Source organism: Podarcis erhardii (genome assembly GCF_964252035.2).
Source record: "Podarcis erhardii genome assembly, chromosome: 15".
Lineage (NCBI taxonomy): Eukaryota > Metazoa > Chordata > Lepidosauria > Squamata > Lacertidae > Podarcis > Podarcis erhardii.
The window spans coordinates 32,342,397-32,356,126 of record NC_138505.1 but is presented as its reverse complement, the minus strand read 5'-3'; the positions used below and the strand labels follow the sequence as shown (position 1 = coordinate 32,356,126).

Here is a 13,730-nt window from a genome sequence, read left to right as displayed (position 1 = left end):
GAGGTACTGGGTCCCATTCTGGGCAGGGTACAGAATGGGTACTGCTAAGCCTTGGTAGATAGAAGCCTCATTGGATTCTCACTAAATTAACTTCATTTCCCCCCAAAAAGCATGTAACCTTTCAGTCTAGTAATTGAAATGAAAGATCTGTCACTTTTCTGCCTCTCTTGCTGTTTTTACTTTTTCCCTAATTTTTGCTAAGAAACATACATTTCTACCCAGCCTAGTAATACACACACACACATCTAAATACATAAAACCTGTCTTTCATCCTGTAGGTTCAGCCGATTCTTCTCTCCCTTTAGAGAAGGAAGAACAAATCAGACTTCAGGCAAGAAGGCGCCTTGAAGAACAGCTCAAACAGTATCGTGTAAAAAGGCACCAGGAGAGAGTAAGAGCCTAGCAAGTGGTTTCTCTGGTGTTTATGAATTCTAATGACTTGGGAAATCCTGTAAACTGCTCCTTGGTGCTGCAAAGCATCATTTGAGGTGATGCTGTGGGGTGGACTCAGTTTGCGGAGGGGGTCACAGAATTGCAGCAGTGTGATCTACATATCCCTTTTTAAGGCCAGGAGCCTTAGCAGCTTTCACAGACAACGCGCCCCATTCAGAAGTAACAGATAGCCATGTCATGTTCTCTTGCTATATGAACAAGCTGTGGTGAACATTGGCCTTATGCAACCATCATTCCCCTATCTTCTGCAGAAGCTCTTTCTTATGGTTTGACACAAACAACAGTTCCTTGTGACATCTAAATCCAAGGAACTGTTGTTTGTTTAAAGCCTCTGTTGGTCATTAAGCCAGGATCCGATACAGTTGTACCTTGGAAACTGAACACCTTGCGAGTCGGACATTTTGGCTCTGGAATGCTGCAAACCCGGAAGTGAGTGTTCCGGTTTGCGAACGTTCTTTGGAAGCTGAACGCCCGATGTAGCTTCTGTGGCTTCCAATTGCGTGCAGGAAACTCCTGCAGCCAATCGGAAGCTGCACCATGGTTGTCGAACATTTTGGAAGCCGAACAGACTTCCGGAATGGATTCTGTTTGGCTTCCAAGGTACGACTATACTATGGTTTGATCCTGGCTTGTTTTCACTAATTGTAGTTATAATTAACTGCAGTACTCTGAGTTTGGAAGTGCTGTGGCTAGCCCCAGCCATAACTCTGTGTTGGGTGGCAGATGACACTACCATATCACATGGACATGCCAGTAGTGTGCTAAGTAGTGAGCATGCATTCACCCTCTTTATTCTCTGAGCATATACAGTGTGCATGCCCTAGAAGGTTACTTTCCCCACCCATCTATATTAAAAGCGAGCGGACAGTTTGCCATTGAGGCTGATGCTTTTTTGACTTTCACTCTGGTGTGCCAATAGAGAACCTTTTGCTGAACTCCCAAGCCCTGCCGTCGTTGATCATTTGCCATGCTGGCTGGGGCTGATGGGAGTTGCAGTCCAGCAACATCTCAAGGGCCACAGGCTCCCTATTTCCGTTACATACAATCACAGATAACTGAAAACAACAGTATTTGTCTCATCAATGACCTGGTTCCATGGCTTAACTTGAATGGGTGGTCTCCTTGTGTGTCCACCTGCTGCACTCAACCAAGCCATTGTTTGGTGTAGCATGTTGTTCAAACAACACACCATGTCATGCCATGGCTCAGCTCAGCTCAGTGCAGCACATAGCAGAATGACTGAGGAGGAGCAGAGTAGCTGAGATTCACCCTCTCAGAGCCCACGTTCTTAGCTATGGTTTGACTTCGTGTGATGTGCAAACCAGACTGATGTCCACCCATGGATCTTTCACAAAACCGATTGGCCTGACACTTGTTTGTTCAGGTAGAGCCATTTTGATGTGTTAACCATACTGATGTGGCGGGGGTGTTTGCCATCCCTAAATCTGGTGGTGAAGGAAGAATAAGCTGTAACTTTAAATATTAAATTTAAATATAAACTTGAAGTATTACATTTAAAGTTCTCGCACTGAAAGGAGGAGACTGGCTTTTGCATTCAGGAACCTCACCTTCCCTCATGGGTGGGCTCGTTCTGCTCAGAGTGGACTTTGAAGATGCTCGAACTCAGGACGAAAGGGAGAAACGTGCTAGGAGGAAGGCGCATTTGGCAAACCCTCACCGTGACCAACTCCCGCCCAGAAACCTATGTCCCCACTGTGGAAGGATGTGTGGGTCCAGAATTGGCTTCCACAGTCACTTACGGAGTCACTATTAAGACCATTTTCATGGAAGACAATCTTAGTTGGCTACGAGTGGTCGCCAAAGAAGAAGAAGGTCAACCAGATGCAGTGGACACTTAGAGCAACTCGTCCATTTTTTAGGAGGTCTTCTCAGATAAACTCTTGGTAGAGAGAGAATCAACCATTACAGCACAGAAGAACACGTTCAACGTATATTATTGCTCCAGCTGTTCATTAACCAGGGTCTTATTGAATCATCCACTTAAGTGTGCCAAATGCAGCACATTACTTACCTGGAAGGGGAGATACCTTGATCGTGGAAGGTTTTCCCAGGCTCATCCGTTGTATTTCCCCGCTTGTTATTTTCCAGCAATTGGCATTCAGAGGCATGCTGCCTCCTAACAGCAGAGGTAGGACATTGGCAGCCTTTACCTCTATGAAATTGTCTAGCCCTCTCTTAAAATCATCCATGTTGGTGGCCATCAATGCCTCCTGTGGGAATGAGTTCCATAGTTTAACGACAGTAATGTGCTGCATGCAGAAGTTGTTGTTGTTGTTGTTTAGTCGTTTAGTCGTGTCCGACTCTTTGTGACCCCACGGACCAGAGCACGCCAGGCACTTCTGTCTTCCACTGCCTCCCGCAGTTTGGTCAAACTCATGCTGGTAGCTTCGAGAACACTATCCAACCATCTCATCCTCTGTTGTCCCCTTCTCCTTGTGCCCTCCATCTTTCCCAACATCAGGGTCTTTTCCAGGGAGTCTTCTCTTCTCATGAGGTGGCCAAAGTATTGGAGCCTCAGCGTCACAATCTGTCCTTCCAGTGAGCACTCAGGGCTGATTTCCTTAAGAATGGATAGGTTTGTTCTTCTTGCAGTCCATGGGACTCTCAAGAGTCTCCTCCAGCACCATAATTCAAAAGCATCAATTCTTCGGCGATCAGCCTTCTTTATGGTCCAGCTCTCACTTCCGTACATCACTACAGGGAAAACCATAGCTTTTACTATACGGACCTTTGTTGGCAAGGTGATGTCACTGCTTTTTAAGATGCTGTCTAGGTTTGTCGCATGCAGAAGTACTTTTCCCCATCTGTCCCAAGTCTTCCAGTATTCAGCTTCATTGAATGTCAACATGTTCTCATGTTCTCATAAGCCATCCATGCTTCCTCTTACTCATATTTTATCTAAACTAAAAGAGCCTCAAATGTTGTAGGCTTTCCTCTCTTTTTCACCTTTGACCAATCTTTCACACCATGAAGATGATTACAATATATTTAGGGGTTCAATACCATCTGTGTTGCTTGGTGTTGTGAACAGCCTTTTACTTCTGCTTACATTTGGGGTACAAATGGGGCACGGTTCAAACTCTGCCCTCCTTCCTCTGTAAAAGAAACATATTTATAACTAGAAGTTAAGATTCATTATTATTATTTTTTGTTCCCAGGATTTAGAGCTAACTTCAAAGCCGCCATGACATTGTAATAATCACATTAGTTGGCAATGTGACAGTTGAGTTTCGGCTTTACTTTGGGATTGTTTCCCCACCTTAGCAGTGCAATATACTTAAACCAGAAGGTTTTAACTGAAACAAGCATTGTTTCTCTTTCGTGTTGTACGGATGCCAGTCCTGGTTGTTTGTGGATCTGTGGCCAGCCATGAAGATTGGAGGATTTCAGTTCATGAACATAAAAAGACCCCTGCTGGATCAGACCAAAATGTCCACCTAATTCAAGATCCTATTTCACTCAGTGGCCAAATAGACTTCTCTGGAAGGCCCATGAGCAACACTTGAAGGCAGTAGGCCTCTTCTACTGATGCAGAAGTAGGTAGAAATTCCACTTAGCTAAAGGCGAGCAGATGCCCTGTTTGTGGGTTTCCCATAGGCATCTCGTTAGCCTCTTTCAGAAACAGGATGCTGGACTAGACAGGCCTTTGGTCTGATCCACCGGGACTCTACTTATGTTCACGTCCTACAGTTACTGATAGACTTAAAATGCCTCTGCATGGTCCTTATCTGTTTTCCCACATGGAGCTAAAATCAGGCAAGATCTGCTTGACCCGACTCTGCACTGGCTGCCCATTAGTTGCCAGGCCCAATTCAAAGCTGAAGCAGGTGATGGGGAGGCAGAGGTGTCATGGGTGTCTCCTTCTCCTGCTTCAACAAGCTCCTCTCCTCCCTTGTCTCCCAGAACCAGCAGAGGGCAGAAACAGGCGGAGCAGTGGAAGACTGCATGCAGGCCCAGTCTCTGATTGCCTGGGAAAAGCCACGGAGGGCTTTTTGTAGGGAGACAGGGGCTTTCAGTCTTGGCAACTGATTCATGGGTTCAGACCTACCAGGGATGAGCTGCTGTGCTCATGCAGCCAAGTCTGTGAAGATTGTGCTTTTGCTAATAGTTAACTTTAACTCTGAATGGTGTGCTTTACTGCCAGCATGTTCCTTGACACCTGTTTGTTTCTTCAAGCACTTTTCTGTACAGCAAAATAATATATCTTTGTGTGCTATTTTTACCAAATAAATGCATTTTTATGCACACTTTACCTTAGTAAATACATTTTTGTACACATGATTTGGCTGGAGAACTGCATTGCAGAATTTTGAGAAGTACAAATTCTGAGAATAGTTTCAGGACATAAAAAAAATAAAAATAGAATTAGGGTTATCCTAAAATGAGAACTGAATAGGATCTCCACCCCCATCCCTTGATGTGCTACTTGATTCTACAAATGTTTACCAAGAAATCCATGCTGAAAAGTCTCCAGTGGAAATAAATAGGGCTTAAAAAGGCTTAAATTTGACTGGGTTGTGTGCTTAGTCCCTGTTGAAAAGGGAAATTATTTGCCAGCAAAGCATAAACTTAATCCCAAACTGCTAATGTGGAAAGGTAGCCACCTGCTGGCTCTCCGAGAAATCCACAATATGCCTCTTCGCCTTTGGTTTAGTTTAGAAACGAAGAACTGGAAATGCGGCCTGTTTGATTACTAGGAAAGTTAGATGAATTCAAGCAGTGGAACATGCACAGCTGGATACTTCTGACTGAAATCCTGCTAGCAAAATTGAGGGAGGCATAGCCTGTTATAAGCAGATTGCATTTGCCTTGATTATGCTTGTCCCTTTGCAGCTGACCATCCTCTCCCCAAAACTTACCTTGGGTCAGCAAGTGGAAATAGCAGCAGCTCAACAGGCTCATAGAGCGTAATTTTCAACTGGCCTGCAGTAGGAAAAGATGTTATGGATTCCAGAGAGTAGCATGTTTCTCCTGAGCCATTTCAGGCAGACAGCTGACAGCATGTGACATTGCTTCCAGAACATCAGCACTGGTTGCCTATATCCTACCGGGTCAGTTTCTTGTGTTGATATACAACTGCCCATCAAAGAACCTGGGTCCAGGATATCTTAAGGGCCACCTGAGCCCTTATATCCCAGCTTAATCATGGAGATCATATGGAGGGGCACTGCCTGTTGTCCCCCAGGGTTACAGACCAGCCTCAGAATCTCTTCCAAAAGAGCTTTGACAGGCTTCCTTGCTTTTGACTTTCAAGCTTCTCTTAAAGATCCTTTTATGCTGACATGCCTTTGCAGTTGTTTAATTTTTATTTTTTATTAGCCAGTCACTTTAATTTCTTGGAACTTTGAAGTGTCAGGCATAGCTCTAATGGCTTTAGCCCAAACGTAGCAGAGTTTTCCTGCACAGCGAAGAAGCTAATTGAGGTGGAAATGACTAGTCAGCTAGACTCAGAATAACTATTTACAGGATTTATTAAAAGGAAAAAGAAACCAGCAGAGTTTCTGCATACAAAACAAAGTAAAATAAATCCTTTCTCTCTCTCTCTCTCTCTCTCTCAACCTTACACAGCACTCCTACTCCTAACACACCTAACACCAAACTGTGCTAGCATTCCTAGATAACAGAGTTGAGTGCTGGTCGTTAACCAATCAGAGTAAGTAGTTTCTAGGTCAAGCAGACCTTGGCTTTCTGCCAAGAGTAAATTGACACTGCCTTGAGTTAATTGTGTGAAGCCAGCATCTGCAAGTTTTCATGAGAATCAATTAACAGAAACTGAACACCCCCTCACAGATTCTGCTGGACAATTAACATCAAATAACACCTATGTAGGAGATTGTTTTTCCAGCAAACCTAAACCCTTGCACATTTGCTTGTTCTTTATCTTTGCCAATGGTTTAGTTAATACATCTGCTACATTTTCTTCACTTGGTACATAAGTACATGTGATTATATTGTCTTGTACACAGCAACGTACATTTTGGTATTTTACAGAGATATGTTTGGAACGTGATTTGAAACCCTCTGTTTTACTTAAGGTTATACAAGCCTGATTATCAATGTAAACTTGTATTGGTTCTCCACAATTTACATTTAAATCTGCTAACAAATGCTTGAAATAAATCACCTCGTTGCACAATTCACTCAATGCGGCGTACTCGGATTCTGTTGATGACACACTTACAACGTCTTGCTTGCGTGACCGCCAGCTGATTAAAGCTCCACCGACCATTATGACTAGTCCTGTGACAGATTTTCTATCTGGCAAATTTCCCCAGTCACTGTCACAGAAGCAACTCAACATTTCATCCTCTGAAGAATTTAATTGTAACATATAGCCAATTGTCTGTTTGAGGTATCTCAGAACTTGTTTTACCCCTTTCCAGGCATTTAGTGTGGGTTTTGAGACCAATCTACTCAATATGCCTACTGCATAGCTAATATCAGGTCTGGACCACTGTGCTAGATACAATAAACTTCCAATTGCAGAATGATATATATCAGGATGTTCAAATTCAGGACTCTCATCTATATGAAGTGTTTTTATGAAACCTGGATCCATAGGCACCACTGCCCCTTTGCAATCCTGCATCCTGTATGTAGTCAGTAGTTGTTTAACTTTGTTCTGCTGACTAATTAGGCAGCTGCCATCTTGGGCCCAGCACACTTCCAACCCTAGATATGTCCTAACCGGGCCTAAGTCCTTCATTTTGAACTTGCTGGACAATTGCTTGGCAAACCTTTTAGTTTGTTTATCTGTTTTGCAAGCATACAATACATCATCTACATAAATCAGACAAAACTCTTGATCACTGCCTGTACCACGTACATAAACGCAATTGTCAGCTGTACTCTGCTTGAAACCAAATGACACTAAGGCCTCATGGAAACATTTGTTCCAAGATCTTGCCGCCTGTTTGAGACCATATAAAGCTTTGTTTAATTTCAACACTCTATTGGAACCTGTCTCATAACCAGGCGGTTCGGCTAGATACAGGTCTTCTGATATTGATGCATGTAAATATGCAGTCTGGATATCAAAATGGTTTAACAGGAGTTTTCTCTTTGCTCCAAGCATTAGAATCAACCTTACACTGTCCCCCTTAGCAGTAGGGGAAAAAGTCTCATCATAATCTTTTCCAGGCCTCTGAGAGTATCCTTGAGCCACTAAACGAGCTTTGTATTTGTACTTTCCTGTCACCAGAGGTTTAAGTTTGTACATCCACCTGCAGCCTACAATCTTTGCCCCCTCAGGCGCTGCTACTGGTGTAAAGACCTTGTGCTCATTCAGAGAGGACATCTCTTCTTCCATTGCCTGTTTCCAGAGCTCTGCCTCCTCTTTTGGTAACTTTAACACCTCCTGAAAACTCTTGGGCTCTGCAATTACACTAAACACATTTGCAGTATCTGGAGAAAAACGCACCGGAGGCACTCCTTTGTTTTGTCTTTTAGATCTTCTGGGAGAAAATTTTTCTTCTGACCCACTTTCCTCCTCAGAACTACGATCTCTCTTTTGTTGCTTAGCAACTGGTCTCTGGCTAATTTCACTTTCTTGAGAGCTCTTATCTGAACTTTCCTCCCCCTCAGACTCTGATTCTCTATGTTTACCTTCAGAGTCATGAAGCTCCTGGGAAGGTTCAAACCAAACCTCAGTATTGGCATGTAGTCTCTCCCAGCCACTATGTTCACAAAAAGTGGCATTCCTGGAGATCACAATGCCATTTGTCCCTTCAGCAAAGCGGAAACCTTTTCCCAGCTCCTGGTAACCCACAAACACTAACTGTTTGGTCTTAGGATCTCCCTTCTTTCTCATTTGTTTTGGAATTAATACCCAGGCTTTTGATCCAAACACATGCAAATGGTCAATTTTGGGTTTTTTCTGAAACAATTTAAAGTACGGAGTTGTACCTATTGTTTGATGAAAGAGCCTATTTTGGAGATAACACGCGGTGAGCATGCTCTCCCCCCCAATAAGACATGGGCAAATCAGCATCATCAAGCATGGCAAACATCATATCTTGTAAAGATCTGTGTTTTCGCTCTGCAACGCCATTCTCCTCTGGGGAAAAAGCGTTCGTTTTTCTATGCCCAATGCCACGCTTTTGTAACCAATCTCTAAAAGCATTTGACATAAATTCGCCACCTCTGTCCGTCTGAATCCTTCTGAGTTTAATGGACAGAAATCTTTCCACAGATGCCACCCAGCCTTTAAACTTAGTGAACACGTCACCCTTATTCTTCATGGGGAAAACCCAAGAGTAACGTGTGGCGTCATCCACAATTGTTAATAAAAAACGCGATCCACCCCTGCTTACAGCAAATGGACCAATTACGTCCATGTGAACCAGCTGTAGCGGTGACTCACTAACTCTGTCACTTCTGGGGTAAGAGACTCTGTGGGTTTTAACCTTTTTACAGACATTACAATCAAGGTACTTATTACAACTCTTTAAATTACCCCCATCAGCCAATTCAGACATTTTTAGTACACTTTTCCAGCAAGCATGCCCCATTTTCCTATGCAATAAGTGCACACAGTTGTCATGTATAGCTTTGTTATTCACTGCAGGCTGAGATTTACTGACTACTGCTGCAACTTGAGATCCTGCTTTAAGCCAAAACAAGCCTCCCTCTGACTTAGCAGTGCCTAAAATCTCACCAGCCTTCTTAATAATGCAACTGTCTCCTTCAAAATACACTTTAAACCCAGCTTTTAGCAAACAATCTACAGACATCAGATTGCTCCTTAATGAAGGCACACAAAGTACATTTTGCAGGCATTCACGAAAACAAGGAACAAAAACTGCACCCCCTGAAATCACTTCGGAAGTACTTCCGTCTGCTAGGGCCACCTGGCTGCGCTGTGCTGAGTTCTTGGAAACAAACAATTCATCTGAATTTACGATGTGCCGAGACGCTCCCGAATCAACCACCCAGACAGTTTGTTTCTCATCAGCAATCTTGACCTCGGCGGTCACCAGCTGAGCCGACTGTTTTCGTTTGAAGAATTTCTTTTTACGCTGCTGCTGCTGCTGCTGACCTCGTCTCTGCTCTTGCACCGGCCACTGAGACTTGACCAACTCTGGACATTGTCGTTTTAGATGCGCTGAAGACCCACATTGGAAACAACGCCTAACAGCAAACGCTGTCTCCTCACCGGTACGCTGCTTTTGCTTCAACTCTGGCACGGCATGAGAACTCCCTCCAAACCGCCCGCCTGTAGAAGCCTCTGCAGCAAACGACCTTTCTTGCCTCTTCTGCCATTCTTCAATCAAACGCCCAGTAACGTAACTGACTGATAAATCATGCTCCTGTATGCCTTCTAGAGACAAAACTAAATTATCCCAGCTTCCCGGGAGAGAACTCAAAATAATAGCCACCTTCTCCTGCTGGTCTAACGCACAGTCTCTTTCCTGTAGCGCAGCAAACTTTAACTGTAAATTGTGTAGGTGTTCCTGCATTGTAACCCCAGGCTGTAACATTGCCTTGTACAATGCCTTGCGAATGAACAGCTTGGAAACCGCTGTCTCACGCACATGAAGTTCTTTAAGTGCTAGCCACACACCTCTAGCTGTCTTGATTCCCCTCACATACGGCAACTGGGAATCTTCCAGCCCCAAAACAATTGTGGCCCTTGCTCTTTGGTCTTTATCGAGGTCTTCATCATCAGGCTTCGCAGGAAACTTACTCACCACTTGCCAGAGATGATCCCTCTGCAGCACTGCCTGCATGCGTTCCGACCACAGCAAGTAATTGGAGTCATTCAGACGCTCAAAAGCCATCTGAACTGGTTGAGAGGCCATCTTGAGAGCGATGTCCCTGGAACCTGGAACCAGCTACTCACGACCACCGAGAGAGAGAACAGGAACCACAGCAACCCAGCACTCACACGCTGCAACTGTTGTCCTTGTGTCCACTGCGTCACCAGCTCACAACAGTCAGGAACCAGCCAGTGTCCATCTGCTGCACCAACAGGAACAAAAACTTCCGGAACTACTGGAACCAACACCGTTGATGCTGACACCACCACAACTCAGGCTGGCAGCACAATACCCATAACCTCTTGGAACTTTGACGTGTCAGGCATAGCTCTAATGGCTTTAGCCCAAACGTAGCAGAGTTTTCCTGCACAGCGAAGAAGCTAATTGAGGTGGAAATGACTAGTCAGCTAGACTCAGAATAACTATTTACAGGATTTATTAAAAGGAAAAAGAAACCAGCAGAGTTTCTGCATACAAAACAAAGTAAAATAAATCCTTTCTCTCTCTCTCTCTCTCTCTCTCTCTCAACCTTACACAGCACTCCTACTCCTAACACACCTAACACCAAACTGTGCTAGCATTCCTAGATAACAGAGTTGAGTGCTGGTCGTTAACCAATCAGAGTAAGTAGTTTCTAGGTCAAGCAGACCTTGGCTTTCTGCCAAGAGTAAATTGACACTGCCTTGAGTTAATTGTGTGAAGCCAGCATCTGCAAGTTTTCATGAGAATCAATTAACAGAAACTGAACATAATTGTTATTTGTATTTTTTATAAATTGTGTCTTATGTTTTAACATTGTAGAACTGCCCTGACATTTTATGATATACTGGCATAGAAATACTCTTACAAATAAATCGAATAAATCCCACCCCACCCCTTTTTTTTGGTCCAGCCTCACCCTCCTTTTTAAAATTTGCTAGTGTATAGAGGTTAGTGGAGCTTCCGCTGCAATTATTACACAATCCTCTAGGTGTACATTGATGTACAGTGGTATTGTCTCATCAGGCATGGATAGGTTTAGAAGTGGGCATTATTATGTTCTTGGTGTAACCTTGCCTCCGTCTGTTACATGGCCACCCCTCCACCTCCCCTCCACCTCATTGCCCCCCCATCCCTTATTGCCCCCCCATCCCTTACCCAACGGACTGCCCCATTTCTGCGGCACAGAGCCTGTTTGGCCCCCAATTTGGTCCAAGACCAAAGATGGCAACCCCTCATGGTCCAGAAGTGCCAGGGACTCTGTGGTGGGGGCCGCTTTGGCCCAGGTTGGCCCCTGACTCTGAAATGCTCTTTCCTCCTGCAGGACCTCAGAGGATACGCCCTAGGGGAAAGTGGGAAGCCTCAACAACTTGCGGGCACAGGGTTGGCACCTTTGTTTTGGCAAAAGACAGAGCAGGGGACAGAGAGAACCGAAAATTGTTAACATTATTTTGTCTCAATGCCTCAAAAGATTTCACGGAATTTTGGGCTTTTCCGTTCCTTAAGATATATGATCTACTCTCTGTGTAACTCCACGTGTCAAGAAGAAAAAGAACTGGAAGAGAATGGAATAAAAATAAATAAAATAATGGATTATGAATAAATGCACAATAAATTGTTACTGTCTTGAATTTCATTGTCTTATTGTCTTCCATTCATCTGGACACCTTTGTTGTTGCAGCCTGAAAGAGAATTAGCATTTTTTGCTGCTGCATCACTCTCAGGTTGACTCATGTTAAGCTTGTGGTCCACTAAGATCCCTAGATCCTTTTCCCTACCAGCAAACCAGTGTCCCTCAACTTATATTGGTGCAGCTGGTTCTTCCTGCCAAAGTGCAGAACCTTAGATTGGCTACAGGTCCTCTTTGCTCACCACCAGGGAGTGACCATGTCGCAGTCAGTGCTGTGGTAGCTCCGTGTGGCAGGAAGAAGAAGAAGAAGAAGAGGAGGAGGAGGAGGAGTTTGGATTTAATATCCCGCTTTATCACTACCCTAAGGAGTCTCATAGCAGCTAACAATCTCTTTTCCCTTCCTCCCCCACAACAAACACTCTGTGAGGTGAGTGAGGCTGAGAGACTTCAAAGAAGTGTGACTACCCCAAGATCACCCAGCAGCTGCATGTGGAAGAGCGGGGATGCAAACCCGGTTCACCAGATTACGAGACTATCGCTCTTAACTACTACACTACACTGGCTCCCAACACAGTTCAGTGCAATCGCCTGGTGACAATCCAGTCCAGCTGGTGCCAGTGACCCGAGATTGAAGATGTCTCTAGCACACTGAGTGTTTTGCCTTGGTAGAGCATTCCATGTTTGTGACATCTGCTGGGAGGGCATTCCACAGGGCGGGCACCACTACCAAGAAGGTGTTTGCAGGCTCCTGACATCCTGGTCTAGTTCCTCGCAGAACTTGTTCTTGATCTGTGTATCAGAGTACACAGAACGTAAGCACTCAATATGTTAACCAGAATGGAGGTAGTTGAGAGATGGAGAGAAGGCAAGCATTCTGAGCCCTCAGCTAGCAGTTCTATCAGAGACAGAAGAGAGTCCCTTGCTGCAGATCTTAGGTCATGAATCTTTGGGATGCCCTCCTTGCCACAAAAGGTGTAGCTCTCTCTGAGGCTGCCATTCAAAGCAAGTCTTGTCTCCTGTTCTTTGTTTTAATATTTATTTATTTTTTGTGCACAACTGTGCATATTCTGTATATATTCTGTATATTTTTATTTTTTACATAGGGGAGTAGTTAGGGTTAAGTGTAGGGTTTAGGGTGGATTACGAGTCCACCACTCTTAACCACTACACCACACTGGCTCGCCCCACTCTTATATGGAGGTGCCAGAGACAACTTGGGACCTTTTCCCTGCAAAGTATAAACGCTACATCTCTCTCTGAGCTAAGCTGCGTAGCAATTATATGAACTGGAACTAACAGTCCTCTCTTGATGGATCATGAAGGTTTCATTAGAAATTGAGAGGAAGGGCATGGCCTCTGCTATGTAAGTGTCCCAAAGCATTCTAAATGAATGCTAATGTATTCCTTTCTCTCCTACTTATATCCAGCCCACCTTTTTTTTTATTATTGCAAAAATGACCAAGGCAATCCAAGCATCTCTTAACCTGGGAGTAAACCCCAAAAGGACTTCTGAGTAGATATGGTTAGGACTGTACCATACTACATTTATTGAGGCATAAGTCCATTTCAATAGATGCATGACAATTTATTTGAGAGGATTACGATGCTCTCTACTGGCCACATTTTGTAGCACAAGAGGCATGAATTTGAGAGTGCAGGAATAGTTGGCTGTAAACACAAGTCAGGGCTGGTTCTGTCATGAGGTGGATTGCCTCAAGCGGCAAATTAAAAGGCAACAAATTATTAGTTGTTAAGATGACAATTTCAATACCCCATTTGGGGAGGCTGTGGATTTATTGTTTCAGAACCAAAAGGTCATGGGTCATCTTAAAACATAAATTCTAGCTCTTTCATATATTCTACCCATGGTATATACACATGGTATTTTC

The 13,730-nt window shown here is 44.1% G+C and overlaps 1 long non-coding RNA gene across 1 annotated transcript; it reads right to left on the bottom strand.

The window, feature by feature from the left end:
• Window positions 1-5,927: 5,927 nt before the first annotated feature.
• LOC309330964 lies at window positions 5,928-9,517 on the bottom strand. Its single transcript, XR_014151670.1, has 2 exons — window positions 7,705-9,517; window positions 5,928-7,201 (listed from the first exon to the last, which is right to left on the bottom strand). It is a non-coding gene; the product is annotated as an uncharacterized lncRNA (long non-coding RNA).
• Between the last annotated feature and the right edge of the window lie 4,213 nt (window positions 9,518-13,730).